At 46.2% G+C, this 17,707-nt stretch overlaps 1 pseudogene; it reads right to left on the bottom strand.

Annotated features, from left to right (window-relative positions):
• Nucleotides 1-1,024: 1,024 nt before the first annotated feature.
• Nucleotides 1,025-17,707, bottom strand: part of LOC144823612 (proton-coupled zinc antiporter SLC30A2 pseudogene) — a 39,717-nt pseudogene continuing 23,034 nt past the window's right edge.

Below are 17,707 nucleotides of genomic sequence, written 5' to 3'. Positions count from 1 at the left end.
ACAAAAAGCGAAAGCACAAGCCACAACAGTGACACAACAAAAGCACAAGCCGTGCAAGCGGAGGTCGATGCTTGTCGGAATGGGACAGAAAAGAGGCTCTGGCACCAAATTAAAAGCAGCCCCATAAACCGGGTCTGGTAGCTTATTGCACTAAAGCAGCCACTGCAGGGGCCTGTGCTTGACCTCATGGTGGCAGGTTTAAATCCCAGCAGGTCCACTCATCCATTTGAGGTCGATATAATGAATAGCCTTGAGTTGGGTAACAATAAACATCTGTTATTCAGCCCCAGGACACCTTCGGGTAATCATGCGCTTTGCAACTAGACCTGTTATGTTATTAAACATAGGGCAGGCAAATCAAATAGCTAAAAAAAGTGGGCCACATTTGCAAAATAAGTAAAACTTAGACATGTTGTAGGACAGTGTTTTTCAAGGTATGGAAGACTACTTGGCTATTTGTGCTTGCAGCAGGCAATGTGTGGTACTTTCAGAAAAATGTACAATAAAAAGCAGCCCACCAGCCAATAAAATCGGCACACAAATAGCCAAAAACCCACAGACAAGCATTGGCACAGACCATCAACCAATAAAATCGTCACACAAACAGACCACAAAACAGCCATACATAACATCCTGAGTGGCCACACGACACCATGGAACAGTCAAGGCCTCACTGTGGAGAGGCCAGAGCTGGGAAGCCAGAGCTGCCTGTGTCCCTGAAGAGCGCACAGAGGCCGGTGAAAGGCACACTGTGGTCCAGCTCACCTCTGGTTCAGTCAGTACAGGCTCAGAATGGACCAACTTGAGAGGTAGAAGCTTAAATGGGGCATGGCAGGGGAGGTTGGAGACAACTATTGGATGTTATATTGAAGTGAAGGCAGGAGTCAGAAAGCTAGCATCAGTGTAACAACAACCTTTTTTTGTCAAAAGGCCTCCTGCACCTCTATCTGACTTGTTCCCACACACAGCTGTGTTGCACAGGTCCATCAAGCGAGCCTCTTTGCTAAGGGCGAACAGGGAGTCTTCAGTCAGAGGGGTCTCGACATTCAGAGCAGTCTTTCATATCCTCCGAGTAGTTCTCAATGTGGAATCTGGATTGTCGTGGTGTGGAAGTTAAATTTGCTCTCTAACTGGGTGCTGGCTTCTATGAGCAATACCTGGGCATCAGCATCTTCATTGATCGCAATGTGCACCGATGGCACTGGCTACGACACAGTTAGTGCCCAGATGTGCTGGCTGTGCAGCGCCTTCAGTCTCGGGATGCGCAGCAGAGATTCCTTCACAGCACTGAAGTCTACTCTACGCCCCTTGAGTCCCTTCCATCAGTACGAGCAGCACATCCCTCAGTATGGCTAGAATAGTGTGACCCCCAGACCAGGATGGAGAAGACGAGAAACATACAGATGGGATCCACAATTTTATACTCTGGCTTGAAGTAGATAGCGTAAGAAGCGACCAGTACCCCAACGCTCTGCACCAGGTCCCCCACAACATGTATGAAGGCAGCTCGCACACTGGTGCTTTGCTCCTTCTCGTGGTGGTCTTGTGCGAATGTTCATGTGATCCTTCCGTAGGGCCATGACTATGACCATGCCCGGTCTGATGCAGGATAAAAACCCCCATTACGATGTTAACTGTTCATAATGGTGAGGTGATCAGTATATTATTCCCTGCCCACTCTCACCACGTGCTTCCGGTGCCCTCTCCCTGCCCGGCTCCATGCCCATGCAATCGCCCCCTGCACCCTGTCCCCTATTTCTGCTCTCTGCCCTCCCCTGCTCTCACTCCGTGCTTCCGGTACCCCCTGCCTGTCCGGCTCTGTGCCACAGCACCCTGCCTCTGTCCCACTCCCTACTCACTGCATACCCATGGCTAAGGTCCCTGCACCCTGCCCTGCTCACCACTGTCCTCTATCGCTGCACTCCCCCCGTCCCTTGTTCTGCCCAACATGTCTGCCTTTCTGCCACTGCTCCCTGTCCCAACCCCTGCACTCTGTCCTGGCTCCCGGACACGCTCTTTGTTACTGCACCTTGCCCATGCTCCCTGACCCTTCTCTAACCCTACACTGCCCTTATCCTGCCCTCGCTCCTGTCCTGAGCCCGGTTCACCGTCTCTGGCTCTCCCTCACTCTTTCCTTGCCCCCCCTCTCTCCCGGTCTACGCCCTCAGTCTGTCGGTGACATCTCGACAATCTTCTCGTCGAACCCTCTGTCTCTCTCCATCCCCACTGTCTCTCCCCAGCCCCTCTCTCTCCTCCTGCCCCTACTGTCTCCCCCAGGCCCCCTCTCCATCCTGCCTCTCACGGTAGCCCTCTCTTGTCTGCCCCTCACTGTCTCTCTCTGCCCCAACTGTCTCTCCCCAGCCCCTCTCTCTCCTCCTGCCCCTACTGTCTCCCCCAGGCCCCCTCTCCGTCCTGCCTCTCACGGTATCTCTGCGCCTCCACTGTCTCTCCCGAGCCCCTCTCTTGTCTGCCCCTCACTGTCTCTCTCTGCCCCAACTGTCTCTCCCCAGCCCCCCTCTCTCTTGCTCCTCGCAGTCTTTCAGTCCAGCGACCCCTCTCTCTCTCTCACTCTCTTTCCAGAGCCCCAGTCTCTCCCTGGCACCACTGTCTCTCCAGCGACCCCTCTCTGTCTCTCTCCGGCTCCTCTGTCTCTCCCCAGCCCCCCCTCTCTCTTTCTCCCCATTCCCTCTCTCTCTCTTTCTTTCCAGCCACTCTCTTTCTCTCCACACCCTCTCTCTCTTTCTCTCCATCGTCCATCCCCTCTCTCTCTTTCTTTCCAGCCCCTCTCTTAACACCTCCTTCAATCTCGTAGTCACAAAACCAGAGATTATCAGCCCCACTGCCAAGTAAACTAGGACTCCGGTCACCACCCAGATGGCAAGAACTGAGAGCAAAGCCCCCAGCCGTTGGAAGTAGACGAGATCTCCCTGGGACAAATTAAATTCAGAAGAAGAAAGAGGTGCTCAGTGCCGGGGGGGTTCCCTGGGGCTGATCGACCGACTCCTCGCTATAGGGTGCAGACTTTGGGAGGTCAAGAGACGGCGGCCACTCGATCTGAAAACGACTCGATCTGAAAGCGCCTTTTAGGGACTGGATCTCAGGATAGCGCTGAGCCTGCAAAGGGAGCACCCAGTCATACAGAGGAGCTGCTCTGTATTTTCAACGGGATTGAGGCGTAGCATGAACTGAATCCTTACCACTCAACCGATTTTCTATATATTTTTTTGTTACCACATTTAACTGTATAACCCAGACATTATCAACACAATTACAAATTAAGCTAGCCATACAGTGCACGTTCGGAGTCTAATCTTTAAGCACGGCTCCGGGGATTTTCACCTCTTTAGAAACTCGCCCGGAGAGCTGTGGTGAGAGCATCCGATGACCCCCTCTGAACGGCGAGGGATGTAGGCGGCTGTGGAAAGTACTTTAAGCTTTTGTCCAGCGTCTGCACCCCAAGCTTCCTGTGAAGGGCCCCAGGCGTGGGGAGGGAAGGGGTAACTGGACCTGTATTTTCCGGGAATGGCAAGGGTTGAAGGCGAGTTCGAGCAAGGAAGGGGGAGAGGAGAGCTCTAAAAAAACAACTACACCTATTGTGAGCTGCCATAATGCATTAAGTAACAACAGGCGCAAAACACCCATTGGGCTCACGAGGCATCAAGCCCCCCCCTGTCGTGTGTGTCAGCCCGGGCTGACACAGCTTTGCGGGCTGGCGACCGTCTGATTGCAGCCGCACCAGAGTATTTAACAGGTCTTTAAATGACCATTTACATGTAAATTAGGCTTTTGTTACGTTTTCAGCCCTTCTTACAGCCACGCTTAGAATTAGCCCCCCCCGAAATATTTGTCAGCTCCCCCCGAAATTTGCCTCTTGTTGCCCGCCGGAGTAACAATAACTCTTCTGAACTAGCTCACCATCACCAGTGCGGAGCGCAGATACTTACCGATATGCTACTCCACTCCGCCCACGATCAAAAGATCCATTTGAAGACAAACAATTCTGGCAGGGAGTGGACAGCAAACTATCCGACCTACCCCAGGAAGACCTCCTGATCACAGCGGGGGACATGAACAAGACAATGGACCAGGCAACAGACAGACACCCAAATAGACCAAGCCACAACTCCAACAACAACAACAACGCCCTGAAAGACCTATGCGCTAAACAACATCTGGCAGACCCGTGGAGGCTCCAACACCCGACAGCGCGAGAGTACACTTTCTACTCACACCCACATAACTCCTACAGCAGGATCGACTACATACTGATGTCCAACACACACACGCACCTCATAGAGGAAACGGAAATAGCGCCAATCACCGTCTCGGACCACGCGCATATAACACTCACTCTAAGTGGGAAACACAACGAAAGCCCAACGAGGAGGTGGAGGCTGAACGATGACATCCTCCAGAACAGAGAGAACGTTAAAGAAATTGAAGCCACAATCAAAGAATACCTCGAGCACAACGACAATGGCGAAGTAGGGAAAGACACCGTATGGGACGCCCTCAAAGCGACACTAAGGGGGAAACTGATAAACATCAAAGCCAGGATGAACAGAGGAAGGAACAAGAAAATCCTTGAGCTCGAGGAGGAAATAACAGCACTGGAGAGAGGTCACTGCGCAAACATAACGGACAAGAACACGCTCACCCTGCTCACAAAAAAGAAATACGAGCTGAACAGGATCCTAAGCGAAAGAGCGGGATCATGGCTGACGAAGTTCAAGTCAATCAACCTGTGCGCAGCGAACAAAGCAGGGAAGCAGCTGGCGTCCTACTTAAAGGCGAAACAGAGGCAACACACGATAGCAGCAATAACTGATCGAACGAACACATCTCAAACAACTAACAAGGGAATACTGGAGGTTTTCAGACAATTCTACCAAGAACTGTACACTGACGATCAAACCCTGAGCAAGGACGCAGGACGAGATCTACTCAGCAAAATCAATCTGCCGAAACTCATGGAAGCTGAAAGGGAGTCGCTCGAAGCCGACATATCGGAAGAAGAGATTGACATAGCCATATGCCAACTGAAACGAGGCAAAGACCGCTGACGTTTCAGAACCTACAGCTGCTGCATGACCTCCCGAACCAAGAGCTCTATAACTTCCTAAAGATCAAGACAGCAATAACAAAAGCCAGCCTATGCGGAGGAGAGCCGGGAATCATCAAATACCTGCAGCTCCTCAACTCAGCAGGTCACCAAACGGCAAAGATCTATAAGCTCCTGAGCCCGTCCAAGCTGGCGCAGAACAAAAAAGCCACTAATACATGGGAGACGCTCCTGGGCAGGCAACTGAGTGAAACAGAACGAGCGAAAATGTGGAGCTCAGCAACGACAAACAAAATTACCCCACAGCTAGCACAAACAAAATATTGGCTACTCCACAAGGCCTACTGGACGCCATCCAAACTCCACAAGGTCGGAATCGCAGACTCAGACAAATGCTGGAACTGCCAGAAAGAGGAAGGCACCCTCGAGCACCTCATCTTCAACTGCGTGAAAGTCAAGAGGTTCTGGGCACAAATCAACACTTTCTTGAACGACATGCTCAAAACTGATCTGAAAATCAGCTTCGTGAGCCTGGCGACTGAACACCTAACAGCTAATCTAAAAAGTAGAGAAGAGAGAGAACTCCTGGACCTACTCCTCACAGCAGCCCTTAAAATAATCCTAACGAACTGGAAAAACACAGCCAAAGCAAACTTCAAAACATGGATCAATTGGGTCACCTTCCTGAGGGGAGCCGACAACATCACAGGCATCTTCTCAAAAGAACATAAAGCCAAGCTACACATGTGGGACCCGCTCGACGAACACCTGAGGAAGACCCGGTAAAGGACAACAACGAGGGTGCCCCCCCTTCTCTCTTTCTTTTCTTTTTCTTTTCTTCTTTCTTTCCTCTCCCAGTGGAGGGAGAACAAACGCGCACCCACGAATGGACTGTTTATAGACACGACCGCCATCATTGTACGCACACCTGTATATATATATTTTTTGTACGGCCTTCTTTTGTATGCCAATAAAAAATTTTCTAAATAAAGAAAAAAAAAAAAGAAAACGTTAAATTAAAAATAAAGAGTCCATGACACCTTTTCTTTAATCATCAGCCTTTGGGGAGTTCTTTAAAATAAAGAATATTGATTTCTGAAAATAAAAAAAAATAAAAATAAAAAAAAAGATCCATTTAAAGCGCAGTGCCCTCTGAAAAAGGCTGGTGGCGCGATTCCGGATTCTGCCGGACTTCAGTAAGAACATCATGTTCCTCTGCCCGCCCCGCCCCAGCTAAGCTCAGTTCAGCCAATCTGAGCAGCTGGTTTTGGTGAGGGGGAGCAAACGCTAATGACAAAACTAAAAAGACAGTGAAGGGCTAATAAATGCATGCTGCAGCGCAGAACGTTTGCTTAATTGTTAGACGCCTGGCGAGCTACTACCAGGGGGTCGGAGAGCTACTGGTAGCTCGCGATCGACCTGTTGGAGACACCTGTTGTAGAGGTTTCCAGCTTCCTTTAAATTCCACCTTGTGTTATCACCTCTTCAACGGGTCCCGTGTGAGGAAACCTAATATCGTGTGGCCCATGGGGGCGCCGTGTGAGTTGGCAGCTCTGTTCATGCTACTGAAGGTCATTATGTGTTCAGGAGAGCAGGAATCGTGGCCTGCTGAGTTGCCTTTCTGTTGCATGTGTGCTTCATTCACACCCACCAACATTCAAAGCTCAGGTCACCACACACTGCCCACCCAACATGACCCCCATTGCTTCCCTGTTTCAGGCACCCGGCCGCACCACTCTTTGGGTCTTGCTGGACAAGGCTTGTCCACTTTTGCTTCCCACTCTGCAGAGTCTCTATCCCAACTTGCTTTGTTGTTGATGAAGCTGCTGCCTGTTTCACTAGTCACAAAATCCTCTTGGGCACACAACCGCCATCTCCAATCATCAGACCTGCTCTTTTTAGGGCTGTCCCCCCATATATATTCCTGCTAAGGACTGCCATGTACAGCATGGTGATCCTAGACAGAACAAACACAATGTGGCGCCCTCGGTCTGGGAGAAAACTTGTGGCACAGAAGAAGCATTTTTGGGTATTGGTCTTTGAAAAATTAAACAAATGCTGGCCAGTGTATCATGCCACCATGGCATGTGGGCCTGGCTGGGATTATACACTGTCACTGAAAATGGGTGCCCTTACCATGAATATTCCCTAACTGGCATGAAATTGTAAAATGGATGTGATGGTCACAGCTGGACCTCTACCTCTGCTGCACCCACCACTTTGATTAAGGCCCTGATCGTCTATACAATTCCTTCTGCTAGCCAGTGCTTAATTTGAGCCTGTGCCCACCAGCACTAATTTTCCACCAGTACTCATGGGGACCGGCACTTATTTTTTCTCATCCAAAATTTCCCAGCAGCAAAAAAGGGAAAACGCACAAGGGATAACGAGAAAGACTGAACAACTGTCACAAAGGGGGAAAGCAGTAACATGGAAGAGTGAGTTAAAGGGAGTGTCTGGAAGTAAGTTAAAGGAGCATGATGTTGATTCCAGACTATGCAGCCTTTGTGTTCGGAGCGCTGATGCCGGCCACAGGCTTCTGAGCAGATTTGAGCACTTGCACTCACTTATTCTTCAAATATATAAAACATTTTAGCAGAAATAAAAACAACTTTAAAGTAAAGACATTAATCATTAAAACTCTGTGGGCGTGAAGAATGCTGAAAATGTAAAGTGCATCAATAGAAGACAATGGGAAAGTCACAGTGAATGTCAGTCGATGTGGATTAGCAAAAGCTCTGCCCGGAGGCCACTCCTGTACCAAAAAAGAAAAATAGTTACCAGCAACTTGCTATGCCTTATACAGGCGCTTCTAGGAACCCAGGCTATGGATTTCAGAAAGAGCATACTTCCCTACCTTTCTGCTTCAGGGGCACAGTGAAAAGTCCAGTCCCAACTTTGTCAAAGTTACATAGTTCTTCATGGAGGCTCCCAGTGCTCTGTAATTTACAGGAGTTATTCAAACTGATTCCGGGCACAGATTAAAGAGGAAACGCCTGGTTTGCCTAAACTTCTTCACGCCCTTCTTTCAGTTATGGTTGGAGTATTGATACAGTGGAGGGATGGGGGCAGGGGGTGGATGAGTCGACAGGAGGGAGCGTGGATAGACAAGACAAAAAAAAAAAGAAAAAAAACACTTACCTGCATCGCCATATCGCGCTCCACTCTTCTACAGGCACATGCTCCCAGAGTGCACTTCAGCCAATCCTGATGCTGCTGAAAGCAGTGTCAGGATTGGCCTGAGCGCTGAGGATTTGCGCTCCCAGTTAGAGTGGAATTCTGTGCCTGCTCTCATCAACCTGGCAACGCAGCTTGGCCGACCAAACCGTCATGCTCTTTGATAACAGTGCCTGCCACTCCCTCTCAGTGCCTGTCACCCCCTGGCCCCGCCCCCAAGCCTCCCCAGTAAGAGAAAAATAAAACGATAATAAACATGGCTTATTACAACTTTGTTGTTCAAGTTTTGCAGCTGCTGCCGCTGGTGTGGGGCGACTCTACTCCACCATAACAGAGGAGCCGCCACTGCCTTCTTTCATTCTGCGTGCTGGTTCCTTCATCAAAGGTGTCCTCTCCTGCCTGCCCCTCACTTCTTGTGATTGGTTTCCAGAGTCTTGAGCACAAGGAAGGATACCAGGCCTCCTTCTTCTCCCAGTCAAATAGCAGATAAGAAGGAGACTTTCTACCCCCTTCTTATTTGCCCCGTTAGTTGCATGGAACAATGTACATACAGTTTATAGTGAAAGAGTAATTTTTTTTCTGTTAGATTATTTGCTGTCCAAAGGTGTCACGAAATGTACATGTAGAAGAAGGAATTTCCTAGGTTTTGCTCTGTCCAACTTGTATATGAAGCCAGAAAATGTACCTAGTGATGGAGAGCGTGGGATATGGTGAATATGTTAGCCACAGCCCTTTCTGAATAACAACCGAGTGACCAATGACAAGAAAGGCTCTAAGCATGATAGCAGAACCAGTGCCAAATTGGAGCTCTATAAAAGTAACCAAAATAATTTATAATGGTGTTTTCTGATCTATTGATTATGAGCTGGGATATCATATTTTATTATGTATTGTTACTGTTAATTCTGGTGCCGTGAAAGGTCTACAGAATAGAGTCCATATCAACTGTTGTGCTTAAAGGGATTGTCTGGCATGCAAAATAAATATGGAATCTCAAGGGTCATCCACAGCAGATTAGGAAGTCCAGATCGCTTCTTGATTTCTGCAAAAAACTGAAAACCTGGCTATTCAACTAGGAGCCCGATTGTCCACCTACCCAGTGCCTGGATATCCCTTGAGTGATAAGTGCGCTTTACAAATATACATAACATAACACGCAAAACAGAGTGATGGGATGTTAGGCCCCTAGAGGTTTAGGTCTCACTTTGTGATGGTTTCTTTCATCATCAACTGATGTTGTCTCAGCCATTTGGCAATTGATCTGTGTGGAACTCAACTTACTTGAAAAATAAGCAGTAAGATATATTAGTCCTTTGACGACTCGTCTTTGAGACAGAAATATACCCTGGTCGAATTAAATGCGTCAGCTTTCACAGCGAGAACCTTCTTAAAATAAGGAAGGAGTCATTTTAAAGCCTCAGTAAAACAACGTCTTAGGGTGTTGGAAGTAACGTTGGCCTCTTCTGTTCACCGATTTTACTGAAATTCTTTCAAGACTTCAAGGATGAGGTACTGAACTGGAGCTGACACATTACCGGGGCATGGCCGGGTTCTTAAGCAGGCTGACCTTGGTTGAGATGACATGTTGCACTCATCTACTTTTCTTATGAAAATCAGGAAATAGGGGTGCTACAGGGACAACCTTCGAAAAGAACAGCTGTTTAACTTGATACGAACGTAATCAGGGGTAATGTGCATTGTTAGATCAGATTTGTAATTAATAATTGCAATGAATAAATAAAGGCTATTTAGTGATAAGATTGATTTGCAACCACAATAACTTGCTTCACTGTAGATTGTTTTGCTTTCTTCGCTTGGCCAAACTAGCCGCAGACTCCATCTTATATTTCAACCATGACAATGTTCCCATTTCTCCCTGACCACACATGCAGCAAAATATTACCTGAAAACTTTATGGAATATAACACATTGGGGTCGATTCCGATTCGGGAAAAAAAACGTCCGTACGATTTGTATCCGGAGCCCTCTCCGTACGAATCGTACCCGTCCGTCCGAGTCACGAAGTACGATCCGTATTCCGTGAATCCGTCCGAATCGTCACGATCCGTACGTATTACAAGGCTGAAACCGTGAACCGTACGACTCGTACACATACCGTACGACTCGTACACATGCCGTATGACCCGACGAGTATGATCCGGACCGCGGTATGAGGACGCGATTCGTACGATCCACGTCAGGTAAAGGCGAGTCATACGGAAAAGCACACAAACACATACACACCGTACGGTCCGTACCCCCCATGATCGCAGGGGTACGCACCATACCCCTGCGATCATGGGGTGTACGAGCCGTACCCCCATTGTACGATCGGTGTACGAGCCAAATCCCCATTGTACGATGGGTGTACGAGCCGTACCCCATTGTACGATCGGTGTACGAGCCGTACCCCCATTGTACGATGGGTATACGAGCCGTACCCCATGTACGATGGGTGTATGAGCCGTACCCCCATCGTACAATGGGGGTACGGCTTGTACACCCATTGTACAATGGGGGTACGGCTCGTACACCCATCGTACATGGGGTACGGCTCGTACACCCATCGTACAATGGGGTTACGGCTCGTACACCCATCATACAATGGGGGTACGGCTTATACACCCATCGTACAATGGGGGTATGGCTCGTACACCCCATGATCACAGGGGTACGGTGCATACCCCTGTGATCATGGGGGGTACGCACCGTACCCGGGGGGGGTCGTTCCGTACCTGTTTCGGCGCGAACTCTGCTTTTACGGCTGTTTTCAGCTCCCATAGAAAAAGGGTCGTAGGGTGCGTACCCGACACGTATCATACTTGCTGGGTCGTAAAAACCAGCCGCGAACCGTACAGATGTCGCGTACAGCGGGTTCCGAGGGAGAATCGTATGGAGATTAAAGTCGTACGGTGTCTTGTACGACTCGTACGGAGTACGGCTCCTGGTACGAATCGTACTTCGTCGTACGTACAGGGGACATTGCAGGGTACGATTCGTATGGGAAAAACCCTCCGAACGGTTATTCGGAGCGGTTTTTCCTGAATCAGAATCGACCCCATTGTGTAACAATGTTTGCTCTCTTTGAGCGAAAATGTTCTTCCTTCAGGCTCTAGAGGAAGCTTTCCTCTTGAATGTTGCTGTTTCTTCCGTTCTTCCTGCCCACGCTCAGTGGCCTATTCATTTCATAAATCTGACATTATGTTATGTGTAACTAGATTTGTACTGTCAAATCTGACAGTGTTAAGGCAAAATGGGACTAATTACCATTCATCTGGGAGAAGGGATTAGGGTGTTGTTAGGTACTGTTGCATTTAATTCTTTATTGTTATTTGCTGAGCCTATGTAACCTTTTGCTCACCTCATCTTGATTGTATCATATTTACTGTGTGTATTCCTATAAAAGAGGGCTCATTTTGGAGGGGAGCCAGACTTGATCCAATGATTCTTAAAAAATAGACTTACATTAGTCTGCTATACACTATGGACCAGAATAAATTGCAAAGACTGTAATTCTCATGCTGCATTTGTCAGCTTTAATGCCAGGTATATCTGTTACTGGTTAGTGATTCCTGAAATTAAACCAAGCTTTTTCTATATGGAAGCCCGTTTTTGAGCCGCAATTGTTGTCACCGTGAAGGGGGACCGGGACCAGAACTCAGAGTCTCAGGCACCTTCGAGGCCTGCAGCCGCCACCACTGACGCCAGCAAACCGTACCTGGAGGCACTACTTAATCTTCGGCGTTTTTGAGCCATAATTGTTGTCACCGTGACGGAGAGAGCGGGACCAGGACTCAGAGTCCCAGGGTCCTTCGCAGCCTGCAGCCTCCACCACTGATGCCAGCAAACCGCGACTGGAGGCGCTACTTAATCTCCAGCAGGCCCGGGCACTTGGGCATGCCCGGGCCGTGCCTGGCGAAGCCCAGGCCAAAGGCAGGCCCATCTGCGACTGTCAGCGCTTGGGAGAGACTGGACTGGACCAGCCCTCTTTCATCCGTAATTCGTAATTCGTCCGTAATTCGTAATTCGTCATGGATAAATGAAAACTACCCTCTAACTCTGATGGGGGTAAAGCAAAAGCCAAGATCCCTAGAAAATGTGCCTCCATTATTTCAAATTTGACAACAGCTGTTGGGGTGTTAAATGAGGAAATCCATGATGTGGAGGAGCAGCTGGGATTAGAGGGAGGACCTGGAAACGATGACAACCCACAGAACGCCCCGAGTGAGACTGTGCGATCTGAATTACAAGGTGCTATTATTGATACAGACCCTGAGGTGGAAGAGGCTGCTTCTACTGGGGTGCTACAAGACATTTTGACCACTGCTCAAGATCCTGTGGCAGACATTGGTGGAAGGATGGGTGGAGATGTACCCGCTGCCTCGTAGGAGGCCCCAAACAAGAAAAAATTGAGAAAGGGCATAAAACTGTGGTCTAATACTGTTCACCCTCCGTTTGGGGCAGGGAGCAAAGGAGCCTCGGGTTTAGAAGCCTGGGCCAAAGCTCATCTCACTACGGTTGTTGGCAACTCTATCCCAATGCACCTTGAGACTTTTCTTGGGACCCTCAAAGAGGACTTGACTACTTGTATCAAAAATGTTCTAGATGTCATGGTAGTCAAACGGGCTTTTATAGAATCACACTTAAGTAAAATGAGGAAGCATAAATCTGGGTTGAACGAGGATATAGCTCCGAGTAATGTGGCATTGGGTGCTCAAGTTGGTATATGTCATAAACAGGCTGGACCATGCAGGGGGTTCAACTGCCCAACACCCTGGGAAACCTAAACCTGACCACGATAATTTAGCTAACAATAACAATAATGACAACCCTGAACTGGGTGCTCAATCAATTGTTATAAGGTCCCACCCACCGCCTGAACAGTCAAAATGTCTGTTCATTGAGAGCTGAACCCTCCGTTCTCGAACGGGGAGGGAAATAAATGCAGCCTCCACTTACCCCCGGAGGCTACTCCTCTAACAGCTGTGTTAGTAGGGGTTCCTCATCTCAAAGATAATAGTAATGAGACCCCTGATAAATTGATTTGCAAAGTCAAATTCTGGTGCACAAGGTTGTCTGATGGTGGGGGTTAAAGCAGCATCACACATTATTATGGCTAGGTGATTGGGGTGGGTTGATCAGAGTATGAAGACAGTTGATGGGGATTGTGTCATTGTCGACTTTAATTAGGCAAATGTAGCTTGTTTACTTTTGAAAGAGTACGGTAATTGTGGTCCGGGTGAGATTAGAGCTTTTCCCCTGGGTTTTTTTTACCGCCCACCTGTGAGAAACCAAGCTGAGAATTCTACTTCTCTGTTTGCTTATTCCATAGAAAGGACATAAAAAGGGCTAGTCCCAGGCATTTCTACAGAGAGAATCATTTTCTCACTCAGAACCCAAACCCACAACTTATAAGTCTGTTAACAATTGAGGATGCCCCAGGTCTAATACCAACAGGGAATATATTAGAATTGGCTAACAGATTTTCCCCTTTGAGCCAGTTAGATTCCAATGATTGACTATCAAGTCATACCCCTACACTTGATCTGACCTACCCGAATCAGGCAATCCCTTACATGAGTACACCTATAAGGGAAGTAGAAAGAGCAACAGATATCTCGAAAATACTTATCTGAAATACAGCGGGTTAAAGAACAAGTGTGATGACCCCAGGTGGCTTGGCCTGGTGAGGGAATATGCTATACTGGAGTTTCAAGAAACTTGGGAGTCTGAAAACAAATTTTGACTTGATGGCTACACAACTTATATGGAGGCTGCACGACCATCAGATGCAGGCCATTAGAGGGGCAGCTTTTTAACACTGATTTCCTTAAAAGTTAGGGGCAGTCATTGTAAATTGGATACAGGGTCCACCAAATGTTTGGCGGTCAAGATCATTCCTGTACATGCTCCGAAAATACTTGTTCTTAATGTTATCATTCTTTTGAAAAGTTATCTATGAATGATCACTTATGCATCTTGTATCACTTTTTAGACTTATATGGGGAGAAGCAAGTTACCCAGTTTTCGATTATTTTAACATTCATTTGTGTAATAAAAAGTGTCAGATCTTTGTCGAACTTGGTCCACGTTGTAATTTAGAGACTCATTTTGAACATACCACCCAAAGGGGATACTTAGAGGAGTTTGTAGCTGATTTTGGGTTGGCTCACCCAAATACGGCAGAAGATGGTGTGGGTGTTCCCTCCTCTTAGGGCAGGGGTATGTTCTCTACAATCGACTATATATTTATTAACACAACTCTAATTCACCTTGTTTTGGATTATGTTGTGCAATGGTCACATTTTAGTGACCATAATCCTATTCCTATCAGTTTACGAGGTGGTGTTGGAAGACTACAGATGCTGTGGAGATTATGGCCCGATCTCCAATAATAAAAACCAGGGATCAAGGTCGCAGATTGAAATGGGCCAAGGTGGTGCCAGATCTTTTTTAAATGATTTATTAAACATTGTAGGAAATGAGATAGCCATATGTCAAGATAGTACCCATGGGGGAGTGGTGATTACCGCAGATTTTGATAGGATTTGTAATCAGGTAGTTAGTGCTTTCTCCCTACCTAATAAGGATTGTATTCACAAGGAAGAGAGGTGGGTTGATCATAACTGTACAGTTGCCCACCAGAAATTATTATGTGCCCTGAAACAAAACCCCCAGGATAGAATTTTAATAGCTGCAGCAAGGTTAGAGTTCAAGCAGACACTGCATATACGTAAATCGGAAATTAAACAAGGAGCCTGGGATGAATTGCTGTCCATTGACATGATTAAAAATAGTGCAACATTTTTTAATATCAACAAACTTTTTTTCTCTGGCCTTGGAGGTAATACTGTTGACTGTAACATGTCAGCAGAGCTCTGATTTAATCATTTTAAACACATCCATGGTCACCAGCCAGATCAGGCAAATACTGGCCCCATGTGTTTAACTGCAGCATACAGTATACATTTCTCAGAATAAGAATTGGCTGCAGCTATTGCCCAAATTACATGTAATACAGCACCTGGGCCCGATGGGGTCCCTGTTGACGTTTTTAAGGCGGACATTATTTTATGGTCAAAGATATTGGCCAATGTTTTAAATATGGTATGCCAACAGGGTCTGCCAAAATCCTGGTCAAAATCAATCATGGCCCCAGTCTTTAAAAAAGGCGAGAGAGGGGATTCACGGTGCTATAGGCCAATACCGTTAATTGATTCAACGGCTAAAGTTTTGGGCAGAGTGGTTCTCAGTAAATTAGGAGGATGGAATTAATGAATGTAACATCCTGTCAAACCTTCAATACGGCTTTAGGAAAGGCAGAGGCACCTTGGATCAGTGTCTTAACCTTTGTCTCTTAGTAGGGAAATATACAATAGCCAAGAAAGTGATTGTAATTATAAGAGGAGTCAGACAGGGCTGTATCCTGGCTCCTTTGCTATTCACCCCTTATATCAATAATCTAGATTTGGCCCTGTGCGGATACGCTAAGAATATTACTTATGTGGGGAATCAATTGATCCCACCAATACTCTATGCAGACGACGCTGCCTTACTGGCACACACAGCGGTGGGGCTCCAGCACCTGTTGACATTCTTTGCTGGTTTTATGGGCTCACTGGACCTGAATGTAACTTTTTCTAAATCACACATCATAATAATGGAGTGAAGTCAAGAAAACCCAAAACATATTATTGCGATGGAAACACAATAACCAGGGTTACCATATTCCCATATTTAGGTGTTTTATTTGATGACAGGTGCTCATGGGCTCCGCAAGGGAGGGCGAAGAGAAACGCTATGGCAAGATCAACAGGTGCGGTGCTCGATTTTGCACGGAGGCTGGGTGGCAATCCCGTGCAGGAAATGTTAAATATATATAAAGCCAAGAGTATTCCCATTGGGAATTATGGTTCTGAAATATTGGGATATAAAAACTGTACAGAGCTCCAAATCGTGGAAAATAACATTTTTAAGAAGTATGCTCTCAGTCCCCCAATCCATCTCTTCATATATTATTCATCAAGAGGTGGGTGTTGGTTATGTGGCTGACTTGCTCAGAATGTCCCCCTTTCTTAAGTGGATCTCGATCTGGTCTAATCCAGAATTAGTGATAAATCAAAAGATCATACAAGACTGTACCGCACTAGATAGGGCTAGCAGTATACCATGGCTGAGCCATGTGAAAAGCATGGCAAAGCTGTTAGGTCGCCCAGAGGTATTTGAAAATACAGAAATAATAGGCAAAAAAGATCTGGCGTGCGCTAAGACCTCATTTTTACACTTAGCATCTGTAGAAAGAGAGGCTACTGAACTACTGAAGCCTACTGTCCGTTCTCATCAGATTTTAAAACCCTTTTATTTTATGGAGCCTTTTTTGGATACAGTTACCAAGCCTCAGCATAATTTTTTTTTGACGAGTTTGAGATTTAACTATCTGCATTTTTTATTGGCCAAACCCCAGGGCTGGAGAAAGAATGAGGATTTGGGACCCTGCTCTTGCGATAGTTTTTCGAGGCAGGATACCTTGCACTTTGTCTTGTTTGTGACCATTATTTGCATATTCGCAAGCATTTTATTCTCCCAATTTTAAAGGACAAAGGTTTGTTGTAAGCTAGACCGGCCCTAACATATCTGTAGATGCTGAGTAACCCTGGGGAAATTTTTAATATCGCTAGCTTTTTAGTAGCAGCAGTCAGAGCAAGGAAAAAAAGAAAATAACAAGAGAGAAGGCCCACGTGACTTGATTTTTTAATGTATACCTTTCCTACTAAATGTGAAATGTTTTTCTTTCGTCCCATATGCACTTTATATTATATTGCTTGAATTTTTCCGAGAGTTTTTTCATAATTGGTGTATGTTCCCTCTTTTATAATGTGCAATTGGTTTTCTCTCTTACAATGTGCATATTATATCTCACTTCTTGAATTTCTAGAGAAGTATTTATCATGTGTATTTTGATCTGGGATTGTATTTTAACTATGATTGTGTAATATCTGTTTTTTAAGTGATGGGTATTTTAACATGCTTTTATGGTTTTAAGTAAACGAATAAAGTAATTTTGACTAACTATATGGTTTAGTTTGAATTTTAAATGATTTTGAGAATAGCCATATTTTGTCTTCTGTAATGAACTTAAATGATTTAATATACCATAATTGTTTCTAATGTATACCTTGTCTCACAAATACTTATTTAATTGATTACGCTATTTGATTTGCTGACAATCTAATATATGGTGAAGGACATATCCTCATATGTTCTTGAGGACAATATCGCCCCCAATTCTGTGTAAACTCTAAGGGCCAATTCACAAAAGTAATCTGAGACATAATTCTAACTTTACAACTTTCGGTATTCACAAAAGGCATTTAGGAGTAGTAAAGTTAGGAATCCTAATTTTACTACTCCTAAACTGAGACAAAATCCTAACTTTATGACTTTTGGTATTCACAAACGGCATTTAGG

The sequence above is a fragment of the Lissotriton helveticus genome, chromosome 3_1 (genome assembly GCF_964261635.1).
Source record: "Lissotriton helveticus chromosome 3_1, aLisHel1.1, whole genome shotgun sequence".
Classification (NCBI taxonomy): Eukaryota; Metazoa; Chordata; class Amphibia; order Caudata; family Salamandridae; genus Lissotriton; species Lissotriton helveticus.
This window is presented reverse-complemented; position numbering and strand designations above follow the sequence as displayed.